This window comes from Pteropus vampyrus, unplaced genomic scaffold (assembly GCF_000151845.1).
Source record: "Pteropus vampyrus isolate Shadow unplaced genomic scaffold, Pvam_2.0 Scaffold20, whole genome shotgun sequence".
Classification (NCBI taxonomy): Eukaryota; Metazoa; Chordata; class Mammalia; order Chiroptera; family Pteropodidae; genus Pteropus; species Pteropus vampyrus.
The window spans coordinates 9,519,054-9,524,757 of NW_011888801.1; the positions used below are offsets into that span (position 1 = coordinate 9,519,054).

The following is a 5,704-nucleotide window of genomic DNA, read 5'->3' on the forward strand; positions in this document are numbered from 1 at the left end:
CTTGCCTGGGGTTGTGGAAATAGTAAACAGCGCAATATATGTAAACCATACAACCTAGCTCAAAAGTACTAAACCAGAGTGCCTCTCTAATACATCAGGCTACCATAGTTGTCAAAAGCCACCCATTCCACCTTTCTCACACCAGAAATCTTAAGAAAGAGAGCAAGAAGCTGTTATGCTGTTTGCTGATGAAATATTTACTGATGAAATATTTTAAGAAAATACAGTTCTAAATATCAAGAGAATATTATATCTTAATTTATCTGATTGTAAGTTATTTCTTACCTATGAGATACACTCATACAAAGTATTTTCAATGAGAATGTAAATCATATTATCACAGAATGTTTATGATTACTTACACTTTATCAGTTTAGTAAAACCAATAGCTAACATTTATAAAGTATTTTCTATGAAATATGTCAAGTGGGTGATAAACACTTTTGCATGTTTTGCCTCATTCAATTCTTCCAACAATGCTGTCATTGACTACATTTGACAGATGAGAAAGGTTGAGTATTAGAAAGTTTATGTTAAGTCTATGGCCATGCTACCCTGAACAAGCCCGATCCCGTCTGATCTCGGAAGCTAAGCAGGGTCGGGCCTAGTTAGTACTTGGATGGGATACCACCTAGGAAGACCAGGTGCTGTAAGCATAAAAAATAAGGAATTGTAAGCTGACAAGGTCCTTGCAATCTGTGAGGTCAACCAAGGGTTGCCATGCCTAAAAACAAAAAAAAAAAAGAAGAAGAAGAAGAAAGTTTACTTTAAGAGTAGAGCAAGATACAAACTAACTTCAATTGGACTTCAAGGCCTTTGTATAACCTTCATCTGCCTGCAAGAAAAAGGAAATCAGGATTTGTAGAACACGCACACATTTATTACTGATCTGAGATACAAATGCAAGCAGGCCTCTATATCCCCAACAGTGATTGTGCTCTGCTTTCAGATATCTTAAGTTTTTAGGTGTATTTTTATGGTTAAACCACTCTGCTAAGACCCAGCTTATAAAGGAGATGGTTCAAATTTGTCCATTTCAGATTCCTGGCATTTCCACACACCTCTTGGACTGGTTATCACTTACAATGATCTCTCTGCAGTGCTGATTTTGGGGCTAAATAACAATAGTAATGGTTACGACAATAAAACTGATTAATAATGACGATGATGACATTGATGATGATATTATCACTACAGCTTCCATTCCAAGCAAACTTCTTTCTCAGAGAGAGTTGAAGGAGGCAAATCAGAAATCTGCAATGAAAGGTTTAGCTCATAGATTACCATATGTGAATCTGCTTTGATTATTGCATTTGCTGTTAAGACAATTTGAATTCTAAATGACACTTCAATCCAGAAAGTGTGAAATATGAAATCTGCACTGTTAAAATCGTACAACTGAGCTCTGATAAATAACCTCAAGTAATTTGAGACTTAATGCACCATTAAGACCATTTCTGTTCCCATCTACCTTTGTGGCCAATTTTAACATATAGGTTTCCTTTTAGAAAAGCTAAGATCACTTTCCAGCCCTGAAAAACAGGCCTAGACTGTGAAATGCAAACGCCATCTGGCAGTAGAACAGTGATACAGTGATCTTTCTTAAAAACAGTTGTGATGGAGTTCCTCATTTGATCTTATTTAACTGTCATGCCTTATAAATCAGTTAGATGGAGATTTCAAGCTTTGCTGAACATGATAGGGGAGAAGGGGGTATTTACACACACACACACACACACACACACACACACTGCCCCATGCTCTCTGTAATCTTTCTCAGTCTCCATTCCCATAAGAAATGAACATTTTTTTCTTCTGGGACATTTTATAAGCAAAACAGTCCTGCCTCAGAAGAAAGAATTAATCCTCAGAAGAAAAAAAAAAATTATCTCTGAGAAAGAGGATTGAGACTGCGCATTCCAAACTTAAAGAGACTCAAGGCAGTAAATGTTAGGCAGTGAATCAGACATCAAACTAGGGAACATTGTCACAGATGAAAAAAAGGCAAAATGTCTTTTCATAAAGGGGTATTTCTTATCTCCAACTTCATATTACTGCTAAAAAAAAAAAAAAAAGCAGTATCCATGTAATATGAAATGGCTCTTATACTTGCAGATTTTCAGAGGACAAAATGTTACTTTTGTGGATGAAAAAGAAGCCTCACACTAAACCTGACAAGCTCAGAGGAGGCCAGCATGGCAGGCCCTATAAACTCAGAGAATAATATTAACCACATCAGATGGTCTGAACATAAAAATTCCTAACTAAAAGCAGATCATGTAGGATAGTCACATCCTGGGCCTGTAGCTTTCTTGACAAAGGTCAATCTTTACTTTAAATAAGCTTGTCTATTGTCTTTTTGCATCCAAGATAACAAATCCTTGGAATATCAGAATAATCCTTTTTTCTAGATCCCTCAGGGCACAACCCACTGTACCAGAGCAAGGGACCACGGAATCCCTAGTTATCTTCTTCTCTGAATACCACTCTCACCACACACTGTAAACATTAATTATTAACTATTATGTACTCACCAAGGTAAAAGAAGTATGTGTCTCTCTGTTCTACTTTTTAGCTAATCCCAGATATTTCCCTGCTTTGCTTTCTCCTGCCTTCCTAATCTGCTACTAATGGATTGCATGTAACCCTCTTTAAGTCTCCTACTTCGAGTCTAATGTCAAAACAAACAAACAAACAAACAAACAAACAAACAAACAAAAATTGCCATTCTCTGGAGCAATTTCTTTTGCTTCCCAGAAATTGTCAGCTTGGCTAAAATAAACTCATTAAAATTTTTTACAAGTTTGGATGTTTCTTATGTTGACACTATTCATCATGATCCAAAGATATACATTATAACAAGAGTAAATTTTCATTGAGAAATGCATATAAAATATTTAGTAGAGACCCTGGTACCCAAGAAGTGTTATTCTAAATGTCATCATTCCTTCTGTCCCAAATAAGCCACTACTGATTTCCTGAGACAACACACAGGATAAATTCTATACCAGCTATATGTCAGAGCACAGAATGTTGCTGCCAGAGTGAGACACAGATCGACATAAACTTAGGGATGGAAGCAACATTCAGCGTCCAAACTCATGCCAGGCTCAAAGTATATGGATGGCATCCTTACCTATGCTCACCAACTTCTACTTATGTCCTCTCTCCATTTCCCCCAAAATCCAGAGCTAATACTTATCCAAGGTCAGTGGATGGCTAACATATTAGCTAAAACACATCTGCACCAGACTTCCCAGAGGACACCCAGTACTGTCTCTTAAAGTCACAGAAAGCAAGTCTAATTCTTTTATATTTGGAAGAAGCTATGAAGTTATTTTGACAATTGTCACTTGAGGTATATTCCAGTACTGTAGGTTATATGACCTGATGATTCTGTGGTGGAAAGGAAATGATATGGGAACTTTTTCCCATATTATCCATTCTTTGGACAGCCGATCAGAAGATCACTATTCAGTGTTACTTTTGTGCTCTTCATTTAGCACCTTTAAATGAGTCTTTTTAAAATGAGCCTCTTTTAGTCATAACTAATTTTGTAGGACACTAAGTTTTGACATAACTCATTGCAACTTTTATATAATTGGATCTTCAGAACAACCCTATAAGATAGTTATTACATTTCCCATTTTTTATGTGAAGAAATAATGGATCATAATTTACTGCCTTTCCCAAGCTCATTTAATTATTAGGAATCAAATACACTTTTGTGTAAATGTAAAATTCAGGTTTTTAGCACTATAGTATGATATCTCTCTCTCTTCTAGCAAGAGGGAACCATGCTAAGGCTAAGAAAAAATAAATAGTATAAGAAAAAAAAAAACCCTTTTTCTCTATAATTATTTCTTTCTCTGTCTCTCTTTGTCCTTGTCTTTCTCTCTGTTCCTCTCTCAAAATGTCTGTGTCTGTCACACACATACACACACACACAGCTAGTCACACTTGAACAGTCAGGAAGAGTTACTGATGTTACTGATTTGGTATCATAAAGGAGACCAGGAGGCTTTTTTTTTTTTAATCCCAAAATAAATCTTCAATAGTCATTTCATTGGAACCTGAAAAATCCTATTATTTTCTCCTCCACTTTTGAATCAGGAGTTCTCTCCAAAAACTCCTTGTTCTTTTGAATATATGCTATCATTTACCAAATAGTACATTAATGTGAGAACCATTAGAAATGGTTCACCAAAGCAAGGTTTAATGAAACAAGGCCCAAGATACAGGGTGAGGAAAGAAAAACATGACGGCTGTTGTCCTAAGACATCTATGGGTGCCAGAACACCCAGAGGTCAAGGTACTTTTTTGTAGAACATACAAAATGCTCAGAACTCCACCATACAAATAATGATTTATTTTAGGAGCTTAAAAATTGATTTCTGTATTTGCAACACAAAATTAGCCATGAACATGGATTGGCTTCCATTAAAATTCACTTGATATATACTACTTATTTTTTTCACTCGAAAATATTTTCTGACCATTATTCATGTATCAGGCATTGTGCCTGAAGCTATGGGAACTGTGGTAAAAAGAGAAGTCATAGCCCATACTCTCACAGAGCTTGTTTTCTAACTGGGGAGATGGACAATTCAACAGCTATGTTAAAATTTGGTAAGTGGTAGGATAGGCTTCTATGGGAAAAATGGCAGGGAAACTAGAGTAGTTTAGGAGAGTTGGGATGCTTTTTTATGGAGGAAAAGTTAAGCTCTTGAGGATGAATACGAATTATCCAAATGAGAAGAAGTGGGGCACATTCAAGAACAAAGCATCATATGACTGGAGCTCATAAATTGATGGGGGAAAAGATGGCATATGAAGCTAGAGAGGTTATCAGTGGACAGACCATGAAATATTTTAGTCACATTCAATTAAAACAACAAAAACTACTCTAAATATTTCAAATCAGACATAATGTAACACAAGGATGAAGAACTTGGAACCAAACAGAGGATAGAGAAGAAAACTATTGCTTAGCAACATCAGGAAGCTTCTGTGTTCACAAAGGAATAAATGGAGGACCTGAGGACTGGGATCAGCTGGTAAAACCAGGAACAACAGCAGAACTTTCTGGCAAGAATCGCATAGCCGCTACCAGAAATGCCTCAGGAGGCAGGAAGAGAGGAAGAGAAGTAACTTGGCTTCTTCTCTTTTTTTACTCTTCAGTCTTAACAATGTCTGTTATTGGTCAACCTTTACCGGAAGCCTCATGGCGAGGCAGCCTGGGGGATGCAGTCTCTTGCAATAGAAAGAAAAGCTGGGAAGAACAGTGATCTGAGAACAAACATGGAAGATTTAGCCTTTATCTTTGTGAAAAGAAAAGTCTTGAAGAGTCATTCCTTTTGTACACTGCAACTACCCCTAACAAAAAAAATCAGAGTTTAAAAACAGTTATGTACAAAAAGTTTTTGAGTCAATTATATCCATTACCTTATTTTTATATAAATTTGAAGATTATCCTTATTCATTTTATTAATGGAACTCTAACTCTATGACAAGACCTGAGTAATAACCTGTGTTCCCTCGAAAGGGAAACCAATATCAGTGGACTAGAGTGTGGGCTGTGAATGCAGAACCCAGGACCGTGATCACAGAAAGCAGGGAGTAGACATCAAGACTTGGGGTACTCAGTGAGGAACAAAGATTAGAGAAGGAATCTGAAAGGAGAGGCAAAGATACTAAAAATAAC

The 5,704-nt window shown here is 36.5% G+C and overlaps 1 pseudogene; it reads left to right on the top strand.

Moving 5' to 3' along the window:
• The first annotated feature begins 537 nt into the window (after positions 1 to 537).
• LOC111736590 lies at positions 538 to 656 on the top strand (annotated as a pseudogene).
• The last annotated feature ends 5,048 nt before the right edge of the window (positions 657 to 5,704 follow it).